This window comes from Hypanus sabinus, chromosome 2, assembly GCF_030144855.1.
Source record: "Hypanus sabinus isolate sHypSab1 chromosome 2, sHypSab1.hap1, whole genome shotgun sequence".
Taxonomy (NCBI): Eukaryota; Metazoa; Chordata; class Chondrichthyes; order Myliobatiformes; family Dasyatidae; genus Hypanus; species Hypanus sabinus.
Genome location: NC_082707.1, coordinates 17,890,539 through 17,911,117, shown reverse-complemented (window position 1 = coordinate 17,911,117; position 20,579 = coordinate 17,890,539). Strand labels below are relative to the sequence as shown.

The 20,579-nt window shown below is 43.7% G+C and overlaps 1 protein-coding gene across 5 annotated transcripts in view; it reads left to right on the top strand.

Annotated features, from left to right (window-relative positions):
- p2ry1 (purinergic receptor P2Y1) overlaps window positions 1-20,579 on the top strand; it is a 161,821-nt gene that overhangs the window by 128,621 nt on the left and 12,621 nt on the right. The window contains exon 2 of one of the 5 annotated variants that reach the window (XR_009516213.1): window positions 1,373-2,087. The exons of the other annotated variants lie outside the window; for them this stretch is intronic. The gene's annotated coding sequence lies outside the window, so the exon portion shown is untranslated. Of the gene's footprint in view, window positions 1-1,372; window positions 2,088-20,579 lie in introns of those variants that run through there. 5 annotated transcript variants of the gene reach the window in all.

Here is a 20,579-nt window from a genome sequence, read left to right as displayed (position 1 = left end):
TATGTCAGTGACATAAACTGTCTGATTCTGCACCTGACGAAATTGCTCCAGGACGTCTCCAATGGGAATACGATCACCGGCAGCAATGACTGTGACCTTTAACATTCTATTAGCCAACCTTCAACTTCACTCATGCTTCTGGACTGCTTCCTCTGGCACCCATGTTCTGTAGTCGAGGAGGAATGCCCTTGTTGGGCTTTGAATTTAGTCAGGAGCAGACAGTATTTTATGCCCCGGGCAATGTTCCAGGCTTCCCTGAACGGGCTACTGTTGACTACACTCATCTACCCCTGGGGCTCCCTTACAGAACATCAAAGTAAAGTTCAAAGCAAATCTATTATCGAAGTATGCATACCACATAGAACCTTGAGCTTCTCTTTTTTCCAGACACTCACAGGAAGTAAATAAATACAATAGAATCCATGAAAAGCCACATGTAACAAAGTCCGACAAAACTTCAAGGTGCAAAATAGGGCTAATTGTGCAAGCAACAACGTGAATCTCTTCAAGGGTTCAAAAGTTCATTTATTATCAAAGCACGAATCCACATACAACTCCAAAATTTGCATTTCCCAAAATAGCCACAAAACAAAGGAAGACCATGAAAGTCACCCGGAGAGAAAACATCAAACTTACCCTTCCTGTACAAACAAAAGAATGGCGTCCCGATCATCAACCCCTCAAAACTGCCCTCACCCAACTCAAGACGGAACAGGAACATCGACCCCCAAAAGCAATCTCTCCCCCGATCAAAAAAACAAAAAGAACAAAACTGAACATCAAAACCCAAACACCAACCCCCTGCACAACAAACAGAAAAGGAACGGTCGATTTAAAAAACACAGAATATAGAAACTTTAAGACTGAAAAAGTCCACAGTGCATAAACACAATAGTTCAATCCATAAACACAGAACCACGATACTGTCCTATGATTCACTGACATTTATCAAAAGGGAGGGGCACCACACGAGGTAGAGAGGCCTACCCGCCTGCCACACAGCGGTAGGCTGCTCACAGACCCCTTCTCCAGCAGCAGTCAAGAAGCACACGGTTGGCCCTGCAACTGTCGCTCGCTATCTGCATTTGCCTCGGTGTCTCAATCTTCCTCGACGTTTTAATTGGGGATTAATGGATGCTTTAAACAGTGAAATGGAGTCCAGCATCGGCTCGTGTCCCGTCTCGAAGTTTCTTCACTTTGAGGCTGTCCGAGTGATCACGCACTTCCTGGAACCTTCTCAGAGCCAACAAAGTGCTGGATCACTCAAACACTCTCCAAGCTGTAGATCACAGGCTCTAACAGTCCCAGAAACACATTTAAGGTGAAAAGCGGATATAAAAGAAGTAAAAAAGCTATTTTTGTTTGTTACCAGGAAGATGCCGACCCAGGGAGTGCTGTACGTTGGTGCCATCTTGACTGGCAGTTCGGAACAGAAAGGGACTCCACTCATTAACTGTGCAGGCTTACTGAATCATGGCGGTCAAGTCTGGACAACTACTTCACCCTCAGGGAGCTTGCATCAAAAGGATGGGGGGGGGTGGGGTAAGGAGAAAGATGCTTCTAATTCTTTGACCTTTAATCTTTGTGTCCACTTCCACCATTATTTCTTACTTTTAAGCAGCACCTCCCCCCACCCCCCAGTGGAGATGTTATGCTGATATTGAGGGCTGCGTCAGCTCAGTGTTGGCGTCTCCCGGCTGACTACGGGAGCGCCACCCGCTGATCTGAGACTGCCAGAAGTCAATAAAATGATAAATCCTGCCGTGGCTGTCTCCGTGGGACAGACTTGGAGGGCTGTGCCGGCAGTGGGGCAGACTGCGGGAAGTCCGCATGACAATCCTGATTCCCTTGGTTCTGAGGTGACTGGGGAGGCCAATATAGGAACCCTAACTTCATGCACACCTCGGGTAGGGGATACCTAATGAATCAGGATCAAATTCAAATTCAAACATGTGACTTTTGGTGTTCGCTGGTAACAGTAGAAAACAAAAATGTAAAATCACTAAGCTAATCTGAGACATGAACTGGCTCTGTGGCTGGTGGACCCGCTTTCAGGGACTCTGCAGTTCATGCTCTGTGTTTTATTTATTTACTTTATACTGTTTGCACAATTTGTTCTTTTTTCGCACGTTAGGTGTTTGACTGTCGGGGGGGGGGGTGTGCTTTAATGTGTCTATTGAGTTCATTTGTTTTGTGGCTGCCTGCAAGGAGATGAATCTCAAAGTTGTTTATGGTATACATACTCTGATAATAGATGTACTTTGGACTTCTGAACTTTGAACTGAATTACAAAAATAGAAATGGTTCTGTAGTTTGATAGCTGGCGTGCTCTTCCCACCACTTGTGCTGGGATTTTGTGATCTGCCAGTACATGGAGTCAAGATTCTCAATATCATCCTTCATCCACTTTGAACAGTCAAGAGCCAGAGATTCTCCGAAGCCCATGGAGTTGTTGCATTTCTTCAGCAAGGCCTTGACGATGTCCTTGAATTCTAAGATTTGATTTATTATTGACACATGTATCGAAATACAGAGTTAAGTATTGTGTTTGTGTTCCATCCAGACAAATAATTCCATACATCAAGGGAAATAGATTGTAGAATAATGGTACAGGGAGCTTAGAAAAATAGATGGTATGCGGTAAGGAAATTCTAGGCAGTCTCCAGAGTAGGTTACGTTGTTGGCACAACATTGTGGGCCGAAGGGCCTGTAATGTGCCATAGAAAATGTTCTATGTTCCCTAATTACAGAGAGAGTGCAGTGAAAGTAGAGAAATTAGTCCAGAAGTCACAGCCGATGGCCAAAGCAGTGGGTTTACAATCTGATGTCCATGTGGAGCCTGATGTCCACTGGAGGCCTGTGGCCTGTTCTGCAGTTGGAGAGCACTTGTGTGGCAGTGTGGGCGGTGGGAAGGAGGAATGTGGCTTGTTTAGCTGCTGTTGTTTTGTCATGTTATGGGTGGTTCTGCCAAGCACAGTGATAAATAAACAAATCTGAAATTTGAAACCTTAGTCGGCCTGGATAGTGTGGTTTGAGGGCCTGTTTCCATGTTGTATTACTCCATGACCCACTGATTTTGCAACATTTGGTTCTATTTGCAACTCTTCAGAAGATGAAGCAATGCAGCCCTGCATACAGCAGGCCTTGAACAACTTTCAGTGATGGGCTGATTTGTAGCACGTATACACGTACACCACATGTATCTGCTTTTGATAGTCAGTACCATTATCATTCATAGGCCCCTGAACCAACAGCCTAGAGTCTACCACCAACCAATAGCCCAACTGGGCTAGCTGCATCAATGCTATATCTTCAAGGGTTAATTGAATGCTCTGGAACAATACGTATAGATCCTTATGAAGGATATTGAGGACCAGCTGGAAGGACAGACACACTAATGCCAGCGTACTGGAGGAGACCAATGTGAACAGCATCTCCACCATGATAAAGCAACACCAACTCCAGTGGATTGGTCATGTTATCTGGATACCTAACTCACATTACCCCCCCCCAAACAGATTCTTCAATCCCAGTTGATGGAAGGCCAGCAAGCAAAGAAAGTGCTTCAAAGATAACATTAAAATCATCCTGAAGAAATTCAACATTGCATCTAAAAACTGAGAAGACATTGCACTCAATAGATACACCTGGAGGAAATTTGTTTAAGAGGGAGCTGTGCTACATGAGAATGACTTCCGCTACGCTGCAGAGAACAAGAGGTGAAAGCAGAGAACAAGAGGTGATAGGAGAGAACGAACAGCCACTAACTACAGACACCACTTACTCTTGCCCACACTGCACCAGAATATGTGGAACTTGAATCGGCCTCTGCAGCCACCTGAGGACCCACCAATAGACAATCACTTTGGAGAACATCATACTCCACTCGAGTGATTACTATAGCAACATGAGTGTGTTGAATTGTGGGTATCCTGCAGCAAATGACTCAGGAGAGATTTGAATTCTTGTCATATCTCTTCACCTCTCACTTTAAGCATATGTCCACATTAGCTCTCGATTCTCCCCCTTTGGGGAAAAAGTCCGAGTGCATTCATCCTACCTTTGCCCCTCATGATTTTATACACCTCAGTAAGATCACCTCTCAGTCTCCTACACTCCATGGAATAAATCCTTGCTTGTCTATCCTCTCACTATGACCCTGACCCTCAAATCCTGGCAGTGTACTTGTAAATTCCTTCTACACTCTGTTCAGTTTAATGACATTCTGTCCTGCAGCTAGGTGGCCAAAGCTGAACATGATACTCCAGTGCAGCCTTACCTGCATCTACAGCTACATCATGACCTCTCAACTTTAATATTCAGGGCCCAGATGGAGGAATCCCAGTGTCACAACCCCGTCTACCTGTGACTCCAATTGCAGGGTGCCATGTACTTGAACTCAAGATCCCGCTGCTTTATAACTCTCCACGTGGACCTGTTTTCACTGTCAATCACACTAAATGTTAATTTCCTCCTCTGAGTTAAACCTCGCCTGCAATACTGTGATGGAGAACGCATGGTGAACGCACTCCTTACAAATGGGCATTACACACGCACACACAATCAAACATGGCCCCGGTATCTGCTGATAATAAGTCCGAGAGGGTTTGCCTTTGTGGTGCCTTTTCTGCCATACACAGTGGAACATTCCATTTACACATTCCCGTTACTGAGGAGATGTGTATATATTGTTTGTATATTGCATTTAGGGTAGATACTTCAGTCTATTTTGTAATATGATTGTAACTACATTGTGGGGTGCATTCATGTGTTGTCTTAAGTTAACTCTGTGGGTAGTTAAAGATGGTATGTCCTAGTACTTAGGAACAGGGGTGGCTTGTTCTCGTTAGCAGGGAGGTAGCAGCCACGATGAGGCTACACCCTGGTTGGAGGAGCAATACCTCATATTCTCTCTGGATAGTCTCCAACCTGATGGCATGATCATTGATTACTCGAACCCAATAATTTTCCCACTCCCCTTCCCTTTCTCTCATTTTCAATTCCCCACTCTGGCTCCCCTCCTACTGCTTCTCTTCTCCTCACCTGCCTATCGCCTCCCTCTGACGCCCTGCCTCCTTTCCTTTCTCCCAAGCTCCCTTCTCCCATCAGATTCCTCCTTCTTCAGCCTTTACCTTCCCACTTACCACGCCCCTGCTTCTCACCTTATTCCCCCCCACCACCTGTTCATTTTACACCTTTCCTGCTTGTACTCCCTTCCCTCCCCCCACCACCTTATTCTGGAGTCTTCCCACTTCTTTTCCAGTCCCGATGAAGGGCCTCGGCCCTAAATGCTTACTGTTAATGTCTCTCCATGGATGGTGCCTGAGCTGCTCTATTCCTGCAGCATTTTGTGTGTGTCTTGATCTACAAAATCTGCGGTAATGTCTCACTTCTCAGCGTCTCACAAACCACAACATCTTTACTTTGAAAGAAAAAGGAGAAACTCAGTGGTGCACTGCAACATTCGCACTCGGCTTGTTCCTCTCCAAGTGGAACACCAAACTGATTTGAAACCGCACTGCTCTTCTTTCATGCAATAGAAAATCTGCAGAGAGCTTTAAGGCCTTCCTGGTGGAGGGTGGAAGTGTATAAGGACTGGATATCTGTAGTGAAAATAAGATGCTTGGGTCCGGGGATCTTGAAATCATTGAAAAGATGATTTTTCAGCGTGTGAAGTGTAATGGATGTAGGTAGGAATGAATTGAACAAGGGGAGATAAAACTGAGTCGAGATATGCAGATATGAGTTCAGTGGGGCAGGAACAAGCAGAAACAATTGGTCTCCATTGTCCTTCGTCTCTTTCTGGACTCCAGATCCAACCAGTTCTCCTCCACCATCACCCTCCTCTTGCTGGTGGAACTTGTCCTCACTCTCAGTAATTTCTCCTTTGGCTCCTCCCACTGATTTCAAACAAAAGGTGTAGCCATGGGTCCCAGCTATGCCTGCCTTGTTGTCGGCTATGTGGAACAGTTAATGTTCCAAGCCTACACTAGTGTCTCTCCCCAACTCTTCCTACGCTACATCAATGACTGCATTGGTGCTGTTTCCTGCACCCATGCAGAGCTTGTTGACTTCATCAACTTTGCCTTCAACTTCCACCCTGCCCTCAAATTTACCATTTCTGGTACCTTTCTCTGGAGACAGCTTATCTACCGATGCCTAATGTAAACCCACTGACTCTCACAGTTACCCAGACCTCTTCCTATCCTGTTTCTTGTAAAAATACCATCCCCTTCTCTCAATTCCGCCATCTCCACTGCATCTGCTTTCAGGATGAGGCTTTTCATTCCAGAATGAAGGAGATGTCCTACTTCTTCAAAGAAAGGGGCTTCCTTTCCTCCACCATCAACGGTGCCCACAACTGCATTGCTTCCATTTTGTGCATGTCTGCTCTTACCCCATCCTACCGCCACCCTCCCTTTGCTGAATCCATGCTGCATCTGCTTTGTGGATCCATTTCTTTCCAGATGCCTCGCTATTTCTTTAATGATGGGTTAAAACATTTTCCCAACTGCAGATGTTAAACTAACTGGCCTATACTAACAATGCCTTTTGCCTACATCCCTTTTTGAACAGTGGCGTGTCATTTGCCGTCTTTGAATCTGCCAGGACCTGCCCAGAGTCCAGAGAATTTTGGAAAATTATTAGCAAAATCTCTACTATAACTTCTGCCATTTCTTTCAATACCCTGGGATTCATTCCATCAAGACCAGGGGACTTATCAATCTTCAGGACCACAAGTTTTCTCAGTGCTAACTCTTTAGTGACAGCTATTCTATCTGTTGTACCTCCCATTGCATTCATAAGATCTCTCTTTGTCATGTTAGACATGTCCTCCACCGTGAAAACCCACAAAAAATAATTATTCAGAACCTCGGCCATTTCTTCATTACCCAATATCAATTCCATCTTCTCGTTCTCCAAGGGATCTACATTCACTTTGGCCATGCTTTTCCACTTGGAATAATTGTAAAAACTTTTACTATCTGTTTTTATATTTTGTGCTAGTATACTTTCATTATCTACCTTCACTTTCTTTATTTTCCATAGATGCTGCCTGGCCTACTGAGTTCCCTCCAGCTTTTTGTGTGTGTTGCTCTGATTTTGTTATCACTGAGTCTAACTCCTTCCTGCCCAACTTCCTTATGTGACTACTTTCACCGGAACGTTGTAAGAACCACAGGAAAGGGGAACACACCAAAAATGTAAGAGGAACTCAGCAGATCAGGCAGCATGTATGAAAATGAACAGACAGTTGGAGTTTCAGGCTGAGATCCCTCTTCAGGACTGAAAGGGAAGGGTAAAGGACACCAGATTACAAAGGTGGGTAGAGGTGAAGGAGGACTATTTAGAAGGTGATAGGTGGGTGGGAAGGGTAAAGGCTGGAGAGAAAGGAATCTGATAGGAGAGGAAAATGCACCATAGGAGAAAGAGAAGGAGGAGGGGCATCAGGGGGAGATTATAGGCAGGCAGGAAGAGGTAAGAGGCCAGAGTATGGACTAGAAGAAGGGAGGGGGCAGGGAATATTTTTTTACCGGGTGGAGAAATCAATATTCAAGCCATCAGGTTGGAGGCTACCCAGGTGGAATATAAGGCGTTGCTCCTCCACGCTGAAGGTGAACTGTGGTCCGGAGGGACATTGTTTCATTTGGTTGGATATATGTGCAGTCAGATGACAATAAACTTGAAGTTGACTTACCCATGTTAGGCCCATGTTCACCTACTCCTTTACTATACATAGACCTATACAAGTGTCTGTAAATGCCCTCTTCACATTAAAACAATGGGGAGGAGAATCAGAATTGTATTTAATATCTGATGTATGTCATGAAATTTGTTGTTTAGTGGCATTATTACAGTGCAATACATTAAAATACTATAAATTACAATAAAAAATAGATATATTAAAATAAGTTAAATAAGTAGTGCAAACAGAACACAAAAATAGTGAAGTAGTGTTTGTGGGTCGGTTCATTGTCCATTTAGAAATCTGGTGGCGAAGGGGTAGAAGGCATTCCTAAATTGTTGAGTGTGCGTCTTCAGGGTCCTGCACTTCCTTGCTGATGATAGCAATGGGAAGAGGACATGTCCTAGGTGATGGAAGCCCTTAATGACGGATGCCGCCTTTTTGAAGCATCATCATTTTGAAGTTGTCCTTTGAGGAGGTAGGAGCCTGAAGGTCTACACTCGGCAGTTCAGAAAGAGCTTTTTCCCCTCGACTATCAGATTTCTGAATGATCAATGAACCTATGGACACCACTTTGTTGCTCCTTTTCTTTTGCACAGATATGTTACATTTCTAACGTACACTCAGTGCCCACCCATCCACCTGCACATTAATGCAAACATCGAATCAGCCAATCATGTGGCAACAACTTAATGTTTGTTCAGAATGAGAATGAGTCCAAACATCAGAATGAGGAGGAAATGTGATCTAAGTGACTTTGACTGCTGGTGCTGGATGGGGTGGTTTGAGTATCTCGGGAACTGCTGATCTGTTGTGATTTTCATGCACAATAGTCTTTAGAACTTACAGAGAATGGTGCAAAAAGCAAAAAAAAACATCCAGTGAGTGGCAGCTGTACAGATGATGATGCCTTGTTAATGAGAGAGGCCAGAGGAGAATGACCAGACTGGTTCAAGTTGACAGGAAGGTGACAGTGACTCAAATAACCACATGTTACAACAGTGGTGTGCAGAAGAGCATCTCTGAATACACAACATGTCAAACCTTGAAGTGGATGGGTTACAGCAGAAGACCCCAAAAACACTCTCTGTGGCCATTTTATTAGGTACAGAAGGGAACCAATAAAGTGGCCACTGAGTAGCTTTGAATGTATAGTTATTTGGTATCTTTGCATTGTACTGCTACAGCAAAAAAAAACAAATGTAATGACATGTAAGCCAGGAATGGCTAGCTGGTGGGTGTAGTGGCATCAGCACTGGACTTGAAGGCAGATGGTCCTGAGTTCAAACACATCCGGTTCCCAACCTGGGCAGCAGCAGTGTCCGCACAGAAGGAAAGCCTGGCAATCTACTTCTGTATCTTGCCGTGAAAACCCTATGGACCCTACGGTCCATGAGGTCACAAACAGTCGGAGTCAACTTAATGACTGAACAACAAAAGCCGATCTGATTCTGTATCTACCTCCACCACTTCCCCTGGTAGCTAGTGAGGTGCTTCATTGGTTTTGCTTGCAAGTTGTGTGTGTTGATCCAAATCCCACCTTCACAATAAATATTCTCTCGCATATCTTTTCCTGCAGCTCAGTCCTAAAGTAACTGTCAGCAGGATTGTAGCGAGGGCAAATTTTCTCACGCACAGAGTGGTGGGGCAGGGTTGGGATCTGAAACACTCTCTCTGGGGGTGGGGGGGAGGAAGAAGGAACCTTCCTCGCACTTCAACCATCTCTGGATGAGATGACACAGCAGCACCTCCACTTTCTTATAAGTTTGCACAAACTTGACAAACTTCTGTAGATGCGTAGTGCAGAGCTCCCTGACTGGTTGCATCACTGCCTGTTACAGACCCCCCCAATACCCAAAACTGGAAAAGTCTATAAAGAGTAGTGAACACAGCCCAGTCCATCACAGAAAAAGCCCTCCCCAGGATTAAACACATCCACAAGGAGTACCGTCGCAGGAAAGCAGCATCCATCATCAAGGATCTCCACCATCCGGGCTATGCTCTCTTTTTGCTGTTACAATCGGGCTGGAGATGGAGGAGCTTTAGGTCCCACACCACCAGGTTCAGGAGCAGTTGATACACTTCAGGAGTAGTTACTACTCCATCAGGATTCTTAACCAGTGTGGGTAACTTCACTTTCCTCAGCACTGGACCATTTGCACAACCAATGGGCTCACTTTCACACTACACTACAACTCATGCTCGCAAAATTATTTATTACTTTCACTTTTATTATTGTTCTTTCTGTTTGCATTTGCACGGTTTCTCATTTTTAGCACATTGGTTGTTTGGCCATTGATTCTATTGCTTTACTTTGTATCTACTGTGAATGCCTTGAGGAAAATGCAAATCGGGGAGTACATTGTGATGTATACGCACTTTGATAATAAACGTGAACTTTGAGTTGCTGAATTGCTCAAACCTCCAGAGAACTAGGGAATGGAATTTGGCTTGTATGATATGGATGTGGTGGACAGATTTGTGTCTTTTGATGGCCAAAATGGTGTGGAACTGCGATGTAAGCCGAATCAGGCTTAGTTGCTTCATAAATTCATAGAGATGGTTTTGGGGACAGATTAGGGTTTAAGGACCAGGATAAGGGAAGTTAAGGGTTAGGGGCTTTAAATGAAATTGAAATGTCAGTGGCTGGAACCAGCACTCCCCAGTACCCATAGATGAGGGCTGGTGACCTCCCCCCTCCCCCACCAGGCCAGCAAGTGCCCCACAGATTGACAAATCCTGGGATGGGAGGTCCTTTCAGGCAAGAGTGTAAGAACCAGTGAAAAGTCTCTGTGATGGAAGTCATGTCTGCAAGTCAGAGACTACAGCTCTGTGGCGGTATAGGTTGGAGGCCTGGAGGTGGCCAGTCCTAGAATCGGAATTCTGTCTGTGAGTCTGTGTGGGTAGGGGAGAGAGGAAAGGAGCTTAGCTTGCTGTTGTTATTTTTACGTTCTATTTCTTCTTCTTGTTGCTGGCACCGTTCTGCAGAGCATTGACTGCATACTATTTTGGTGCCAGAATGTGTGGCAACATTTGCAGGCTGCCTCCAGCGTATTGTTAGGCTGTGTTGCTAGTTTACACACGCAATGTATTTCACTGTATGTTTCTAAGGACATGTAATAAGTAAATGAATTTGAATTTGAGTCCATATAATGATCACTGAACCCCTAGGAGTTTCTTTATCATAAGCTCTCTAATTTATAATTAGGCAACCAGAAATGAACATAATTGAATTGAATTGACTTAATTTTTTACATCCTTCACATACATGAGGAGTAAAAATCTTTACGCTACGTCTCTGTCTAAATGTGCAACCATAGTAATTTATAATAAAATAGAAGTGTCAATGTAACATAGAAATACACTCAGATCAGTGTGAGTTCATCAGTCTGATGGCCTGGTGGAAGAAGCTGTCCCAGAGCCTGTTGGTCCTTGCTTTTATGCTGTGGTACCGCTTCCCAGATGGTAGCAGCTGGAATAGATTGTGGTTGGGGTGACTCGGGTCCCCAATGATCCTACGGGCCCTTTTTACACACCTGTCTCTGTAAATGTCCTGAATCATAGGAAGTTCACATCTACAGATGCACTGGACATAATATTACAAGTGTGATCTAACCAGAATTTTATAGAGCTGCAACATTTCCTCACAGCTCTTAAACTGAATACCACAACTAATGAAGGCCAACCGATCACATGTCATCTTAACAAACCTATCAACTCATGCATAACTTTGAGGCATCTATGGACGTGAATCCCAAGATCCCTCTGTTCCTCCACATTGCTGAGAGTTCCTCCAGCATGTTGTGTGTGTTATCATGCTTTCTTTTCTCCTTTTGGGAGATGGCTACCTATAAGCAGCAGGACCTATAAGACAGGACGGAGACAGGTCAGTCGTTGAACTGATAGGATTGTGAAAGGCAGAGATGGACAGACAGTATGTTTTCTCCCCAGAGTTGAAATTCCTCATACCAGAGGGCATGCATTTAAGGTAAGAGGGAGTAAGTTCAAAGGAGACGTGAAGGGGCAAGTTATTCTACACAGAAGATGGCAGGTGCCTGGAATACACTACCTGGGGTAGAGGCAGATATCTGAGGGACAAATAAGAGACGTTTGGACAGGCACAGGAATGTGAGGGAAATGATAGAATATAGACATTGTGTAGGCAGAAGAGATTAGTTTATTTGGCCATTTGATTCCTTAACTGGTTCGGCACAGCTTGTAGGCCAAAGGGCCTGTTTCCGTCTGTCCTGTTCTCTGTTCTCTATCTGATGGAATAATGTTCCCTCTTGTGTGCAATATGTACTTTGGGACTCTGTGCTTGTTACAACTCCGTACAAGATTCCCAGCTGCGTGCGTGCGTGTAGGGGTGTGTGTGTATACACATTTTCAGCTGGTAGTGCTGATGCCTCACGGTTTCAGAGACCCAGATTCGATCCCGACCCCGGATACTGTCCATGTGAAGTCTACACTTCCACCACCACCCCCCCCCACCCCCAACCGTGACTTCACGTGTTTCCTTATTTCCACCCACATTCTCTAAGACCATAAACCATAGGAGCAGAATTAGGCCCATTGAGTCTGATCCAACATTCTAACGTGACTGATTTATTATCCTCCTGCCTTAACCCCATGACCTTTGACACCCTTACTAATTGAGAACATAACAACCCCTGGTTGAAATATACCCAATAACTTGTCCTCCACGGCCGTGTGTGGCATTACATTGCATAGGTTCACCAGTCTGAAGAAGTGCAGGTCAGAAGGCGAACTGGTGGTAGTTGCTTCTTGTGGATTCCTTCATTACTGATATTATAACCATTCTACCTTTCTAAATTTACATTTCCCATGTGAAAGAATTAACCATTATTCTGCTCTTTTGGACGTACTTAGAGTATTGTGAGCAGTTTTAGGTCCTTTGTCTAAGAAAGACTGTGAAGACAGTGGAGAATGTCCATAGGAGATTCACTGGATTTATTGGGTTAATGCATGATGGCTCTGGGCCTGTGTTCACTATAGTTTAAAACATTGGGGGGAGATCTCAAAGAAACCTACCAAATATTGAAATATTCTGTCTCTCTATCAAACATAGATAGTGTGGACATGGAGAGGACATTTCCTATAGTGGAGGACCAGAGGGCACAGCCTCACAATAGAAGGAGACATTTAGAATAGAAATGAGATGGAATTTCTTTAGCTAGAGGGTAGTGAATCTGTGGAATTCTTTGCCACATTCTAGAGCAAACATATCATACCCAGAATGTTTCTTTGTTATCTCAGGATATGTGACAATAATACCCAATTCCATTTCCACCATTAATTGCTCCTAGTGTGTACATATGAGTGGTGGCATGGAGATACATCTCTACCAAAGCTGTAAGGCACTCCTTCCCCTCCACTAGCCTGCAGGTCACTCTTGGGCAAGGTGTAGCAACTGCTTAGTCCCGATCAAGGTGAGATGAAACTGTGGGAGCAGATAGTGGATGGTCATATGAACAGATAGTGCACTTTGCAAGTCCTTGGTATGTAATCACTGACGCCAGGTGGACAATCTCTGAAGAGCATTGATGAAGGCTGGGGTCACCTATCATGTAAAGACACTGCCCAGAAGAAGGCGATAGCAAACCATTTCTGCAGAAAAGTTTGCCAAGAACAATCATGGTCATAAGACCATGATCCTCATATTATTCGACATGGCACATAATGATGACGATGAGTGTGTATGTGAGTGGTAGATCCTGGGGAGGGGAATGGGGAAAATTCAATGGAATTATTGGTGGTTAGTTTGGAATTGGTGAACAGAAAAGCATCTTTCCTTACTGTAAAACTACCACGTCTCTACAATATTCTGAACTTGCATGTGCTTACATGGAAGTCAGGAACATATTAAAACAAAAGCAAAGTGCTGTTGGGCCACAGCAGATCAAGCAGCATCTGTGGAGGGAAATGGACGGTCATTGTTTCAGGTCGACGCCATTCATCAGGATTGGAAAGAAAGAGGGTAGAAGCCAGAATAAGAAGCTGGGAAAGAGGGTGAAGATAGATAGATAGATACATTATTGATCCCAAAGGAAATTACAGTGTTGCAGTAGCATTATGAGTACACAGATATACAAATATTAGAAGAGAAGTAAGAAAGAATAAAAACTAAGTTACCACAAACAGTCTAACAGGAGGAATTGTCACTTCCCCAGCTATAGGTTGACTTATAGCTCAATGGCTAAGGGTAAGAGTGAGTTTATATAGTGCTCTTTGGAGCAGCACAGTTGTCTTACTCTATTACTGAAAGTGCTCTTCTATTCAGCCAAGATGGCACGCAGAGGGTGAGAAACATTGCCCAGAATTGCCAGAATTTTCTGCAGGGTCCTTTGTTCTACCACAGCCTCCAGTGTGTCCAGTTTGACTCCGATAACAGTTGGCCTTTCTGATTAGTTTTTTGAGCCTGTTGGCATCACCCACGTTGATACCATTGCCCCAGCACACCACCGCATAGAAGATTGTACTGGCAGCAACAGACTGGTAGAATATGTGAGGGGGAGGTCTGGTCACTCCAAGGGATTTCAGTCTCCTCAGGAAGCAGAGGTGACTCTGGCCCTTCTTGTACGCAGCCTCTGAGTACCACTGGCAGGTGATTGGTGAGACTAAATGATGTGGGTGGGAGGATGAAATAAGAAGTTTGGAGATGATAGGTTGAAAACATCAGGGCTGAAGAAGTAGGAATCTGATAAGGGAGGAGAGCAGACTGTGGGAGGAAGGGAAGGAGGAGGGGCGACAGGTGGAGGTGGTGGGCAAGTGAGGAGAAGAGAAGGGGTAAGAGGGGAGCCAGAATGAGGAATGGAAAAAGGGAAAAGAAGAAGGGGGTAGAAATAACTGTTCAGAAAAAATGATGTTCCTGTCATAGAAAAAGGAAGGGGGAAGAAGGCAGAATAAGAATGTGGAAGCAGGAGAGGATCACAAGTTGGCAGGTGATACGCGAGGGGCAGGTGGGTGGGTGAGGGAACAGAGGATGAATTAGGAAGTTGGAAGGGGATAGGTGGAAAAGGCAAAGGGCTGAAGAAGAAGGATTTCTGATAGGGGAGGAGGATAGACTATGGAATAAAGGGCAGGAGTTAGAGAACCAGAGGAAGGTGATAGACATCTGATCTCTCAACACTTGAATGAAAATATATGGATATGATCTCATTGCTGGATATTAGAGAGACCTTACCTTGATATTTCAGAAATGAATGTTAGCGGGCAAGGAGTTGTAATACAATATAAATGTCTGAATTATTGGAGGTGTGATTGTATGGAGTGTACAACATAAAAGATCCTGAGGGGCCTGAAAGGATGATCCACATATCATCTTCTTCAGCCCTTTCCCTTTTCCATCTATCACCTCCCAGCTTCTCACATCATCTCCCCTTCCCTGGTCTCACCAATCACCTTCCACCCTGTACTCCTTTTATTCATTGACTTTCATTCTCCTCCATAGACGCTGCCTGACCTGCTGAGTTCCTCCAGCAGTTTGTGTGTGATGCTCTGATTGTAGAGAGGATGCTTCCTCTGTTAGGAGATTTAAGAACAAGGCCTCAATGTATAAAATAAGAGATGGTCCCATTAAGACCGAAAGGACAATTTGTTCTTTGTCTTGTGCATCTTTGGAATCCTCTTCACTAAAGACAGTGGAAGTAGAGTGATTTTTTGGACAGTGGTTTATAGATTCTTGTTAAACAAGCATTTATTTTGGATAAATGGGAATACGGAGCTGAGATCACAATTAGAACAGCTGTGACCTAATCTTATTAAATGACAGAACAGTCAAGGGACTGAATCACCTACTCTTAGACCTATGAGTAGCTTTGTTTGTCAGTGGGATCGCAGTTACCAAGGCAGTGGAATGGATACATTAAGATCATTGTATGCAGATGGTTAATGGTGGGAGTGCCAAATATGCAACACTAAATAATTAACATTGTTTGAGATTTGTGCAGTCAGTAGTGTCATGGTGAAGAAACAGAAGATAGACTACTACATATTCACAAAGAGCTCGAGTCACACATAATTACAGGCACACAATCGCATTAGACACCCAGTCGCATTTGCATTTACGCACAAATTCACTTGCACACACTTGCACACAACTGCATTAGCACAAGCAAATTCACACTCATGCACTATCACATGCATGTTCACATTCACACACACTCATGCACACAATCACAAATATTCAGGCTCATTCACAATCAGATCCATACACACGTATAATTGTAATTCCCTGGTTTAACATAATGCTTATTTTATTAATACAGTCATGCTTTCTGCAGATTTTCTCAAACTGCATTAGATGTTCCTTTAATTACATTATACAATTGAGTATTTCATTTTTTGCTGTTTAAAATAAAAATTCAGTTGATTAAGTTAGGCTTGCCTAATTAGCCCATAAGTTTGGCTTGTTAACATTTTTTTCCCAAGAGAAAGTGTGTGAAAGGAATGGAGGAGCTTTTTTTTAGAGAGAGCATGGGATGGAAAGAGGAGAAAGGCGGAGGAAAGAAATGGACAACAAGTATAACATAAGTAGAACATGGTGGAATCCTCAAAGCGATCAATTTTGAAGGACAGATGCTGCTGACAGAAAATCTTGCAGACTTTGGTCTCAAGGGGAATGTATAGATAACTGTGAGCTAGATAGCACACAACCTCAGAGGATGCGTGATTTTTTTTCCCTGGGTCAGGTTCTTCAGTACAAGACCATTTCCGTACTGTGAGTAAACAAAGTAAAGAAAACAGGATTGATTATGCAATAGTGAGCTCCAACAATTATGTGTACAATACAGACTAATATATAGTATAATGGGCTCTTAATTTTGTATGACATAGTATTATTGTGTTTGTTATAGCTTACAATATTTTGCCAATACAATTTCAATCGAAGTTTACACTGGTATGAGTTAAATTATTGCTTCCTGAAGAGCGGTAAATTTGCATGGGAGCGTCAGTTTTCACACAAGTAGCAGTCCAATTTTCACTTAAAGAAACATTCAAACTTTTATGTGTTGTGTTTACCGGAATCATATTGACCCTGGGGTTGTTTATTGGAAATGGCTTTCTCTTTGTTATTCCCATGCATTATAGAGTTATGTTGCTGTCAATAACTAACTGATTATGAGCCTACAGTGAGAGGGTTACATAATGAACACACATATAATCAGTCCCTCAAAAACTCATACGTCATACGGGTTCAAAGAATGGAAGCAAATGAAGAGATATCTAATTCCTAACCAAGTAATAAGGCCCTGATTAGGGGGTTGGGTCAAAGATGTTCACATGTCCTGTCCTCTGTGGCTCCATTGGTAATTGCACATTTCCACAATCAGGAGTTCCCAGGAATTATTTTGTGTCTGAATGGATGTAAGTAAATTGACAGACGCATGTGAAATGAGCTGCCAGCACAAGTGGTGCATGTGAGCTTGATTTCAATGTTTAAGAGATGTGTGGATAGGTACATGGATGGTTGGGGTATGGAGGGTATTGCCCTGGTACAGACTGATGGGAGTGGGCATTTTAAATGGTTTGGTCTGGACTAGAAGGGCCAAAGGGCTTGCTTCTGTGCTGTACTTTTCTATGACTCAATATAATCAATTCAAACTTCTCTTAAGTGTTGAAATTGAGCTTGCCTGGCCCACTTGTACCGGCAGCTTATTCCACATTCGGACAATCCTCTGACTGAAGAGGTTTCCCTTATGTTCCCCTTAAACTTTTCACCTTTCACCCTTACCCATGACCTTGGTTATGGTCCCACCCAACCTCAGTGGAAAAAGCCTGTTTGTAATTTTGTATACCATCTATCGAATCACCCTTCAATCTTCTATATTCCAAGGAATAGGGTTCTGATCTTATAACTCAGGTCCTCCAGACCTGGCAACATCCTTGTAAATTTTCTCTGTACTCTTTCAATCTTGTTTACCTCTTTCCTGTAGGGAGGTGACCAAAATTTCACACAGTACTCCAAATTAAGCCTCACCAATGTCTTATACAACTTCGACGTAACATTCCATCTCCTGTACTCAATACTTTGCTTTATGAAGGCCAATGCACCAAAAGCTTTCTTTACAACCCTATCTACCTGTGACACCACTTTCAATGTATTATACACGTGTATTCCCAGATTCCTTTGTTCTACCACACTCCTCAGTGCCCTACTGTGTAAGACCTACCCTGATTGGTCCTATCAGAGTGTAACACCTCACACTCGGCTGTATGAAATTCCATTTGCCATTTTTTTAGCTGGTGCAGATCTCTCTGCAAGCCATGGTAGCCTTCCTCACTGTCCACTATGCCCCCAATCTTGGTGTCACCCACAAATTTGCTGATCCAGTTAACCTCATTATCGTCCAGATTATTAACATAGATGATAAACAACAGTGGACCTGCCACAGATCCCCGCAGCACCACAAGTCACAGGCCTGTGGTCAGAGAGGCAACTATATACTACCATTCTCTGGTTTCTCCCACAAAGCCAATGTCTAATCCAGTTTACTACCTCATCCTAAATCCTGAGCAACTGAACCTACTTCACCAACCTCCCATGCGGGACCTTGTTAAATACCTTGCTAAAGTCAACATCCACAGCCTTGCCTTCATGAACTTTCAAGGTTCCCTATACTTGTTATCATTACCTTTTATTCTGACAGACACATAGAAGCCTTGTACTTTTAAAATTTCACTTTTGAAGGCCTGCCACTTATCAAATACACTTTTGCTAGGAAACAGGCTGTCCCATCTGCATTTGACAGATCCTTTCTGATACTATCAAAATTGGCCTTTCTCCAATTTAGAATTCCAATCTGTGAACCAGACTTATCTTTTTGCATATTTACTTTGAAACTAATGGTTTTCTGTTCACTGGATGCACAGTGTTCCCCCACACGAACTTCTGTCTCTTGCCCTGTCTTATGCCCTAGTAGCAGATCAAGTATCACACACTCTCTTGTTGTGTTCTATATACTGGTTACAGAAACCTTCCTGAACACATTTGACAAACTCTGTCCCATCTAGTCCTTTTACAGCTAAGCTTACTGTACTGTACAGCGGCAGTGTGGACTGAGACTCCTAAGGAGAGGCTGATGAAAGGGCAAAATTGCAGACAATCTCGGGACTGCTACCTGTGCCACGTGCGAGTGAGGCGAAGAATAGAATGATTATGCACATTAATACGAGGCTGAGAGCATGGTGCAGGAAGGAAGGGTTCAGGTTTTTGGATAATTGGTCTTTGTTCCAGGGACATTGGGATCTGTTTCGAAGGGATGGTCTACATCTGAACCAGAGGGGTACTAACATTCTTGCAGGAGTATTTGCCAGTGCTACTCGGGGGGGTTTAAACTAGATGTGCAGGGGCAGGGGGCAGGGATCCAGATCCAGAGGGTTGGTCAGAAGGTGCATGGGGTTAAATGTGTACAAGGTTTGGGTGATCTTGAGAAGGTCATCAAAATTCAGGGTGCAATTTGCCCGATGGAAGTTCAAGGAGCTGGGTTAGGTACAGTAGACAGTGTTTTAAGCAAAGAGAGGAGGAATGGGCTAAGAATTCTACACTTGAATGCGCGTAGTGTCAGAAATAAGACAGATGTGCTTGAAGCTCAGATGAAAATGGGGAACTACGATATTGTTGGGATAACGGAGACATGGCTGCAAGGGGATCAGGCCTGGGAATTGAGTGTACCAGGGTATACGTGCTATCGTAGAGACAGAAATATGGGAAGAGGGGGTGGGGTGGCCCTGTTGGTGAGGAATGAGATTCAGTCCTTAGCAAGAGGTGACTTGGGAACAGGGGAAGTAGAGTCTGTGTGGATTGAGCTGAGGAACAGTAAGGGTAAAAAGACCCTAATGGGTGTTGTGTACAGGCCCCCAAACAGTAGCGTGGATATTGGGTACAAGTTGATTAGGGAGTTAACATTGGCATGTGCTAAAGGCAATGCAGTCGTTATGGGAGATTTCAACATGCAGGTGAACTGGGAGAATCAGGTAGGTGCTGGACCCCAGGATAGGGAGTTTGTGGAGTGTCTAAGGGATGTATTTTTGGAACAGTTTGTGCTTGAGCCAACCAGGAACGAGGCTATTTTGGACTTGGTGATGTGTAATGAACAGGAATTGATAAGTGATCTTGAAGTAAAGGAGCCATTAGGAAGTAGTGATCATAACATGATAAGTTTTTATCTACAATTTGAGAGGGATAGGGGCAGATCAGAGGTGTCAGTGTTGCAATTAAATAAAGGAGACTACGGAGCCATGAGGAAAGAGCTGGCCAAAGTTAAATGGGCGGATGCCCTGGCAGGAAAGACAGTGGATCAGCAGTGGCAGATATTCTTGGGCATAATACAAAAGATGCAAATGCAGTTCATTCCAATGAGAAGGAAGGATTCAAAGAGTGGGAAGGGGCCACAGTGGTTGACAAAGGAAGTCAGGGATTGTATAGCATTAAAGAAAAAGAAGTATGACAGGGCTAAGATGAGTGGGAATACAGATGATTAGGAAAGTTTTAAGGAACAGCAGATCTTAACTAAAAAAGCAATACGGAGAGAAAAAAATCAGGTATGAGCTCAGTCTAGCCAGGAATATAAAAGGGGATAGCAAAAGCTTTTTTAGCTATGTGAAGAGAAAGAAGATAGTTAAGAACAATGTTGGCCCCTTGAAGAATGAATTGGGAGAAATTGTTATGGGAAACAGGGAAATGGCAACAGAATTTAATGCATACTTTAGATCTGTCTTCAATCTCCCAGATGTATGGATGGGCCAGGGTCATAAGATATCAGAGGAATTGAGACAGATTGACATTAGGAAAGAAACTGTGATGAGTAGACTGGTAGGACTGAAGGCTAATAAATCCCCAGGTCCAGATGGTCTGCATCCGAGGGTTCTA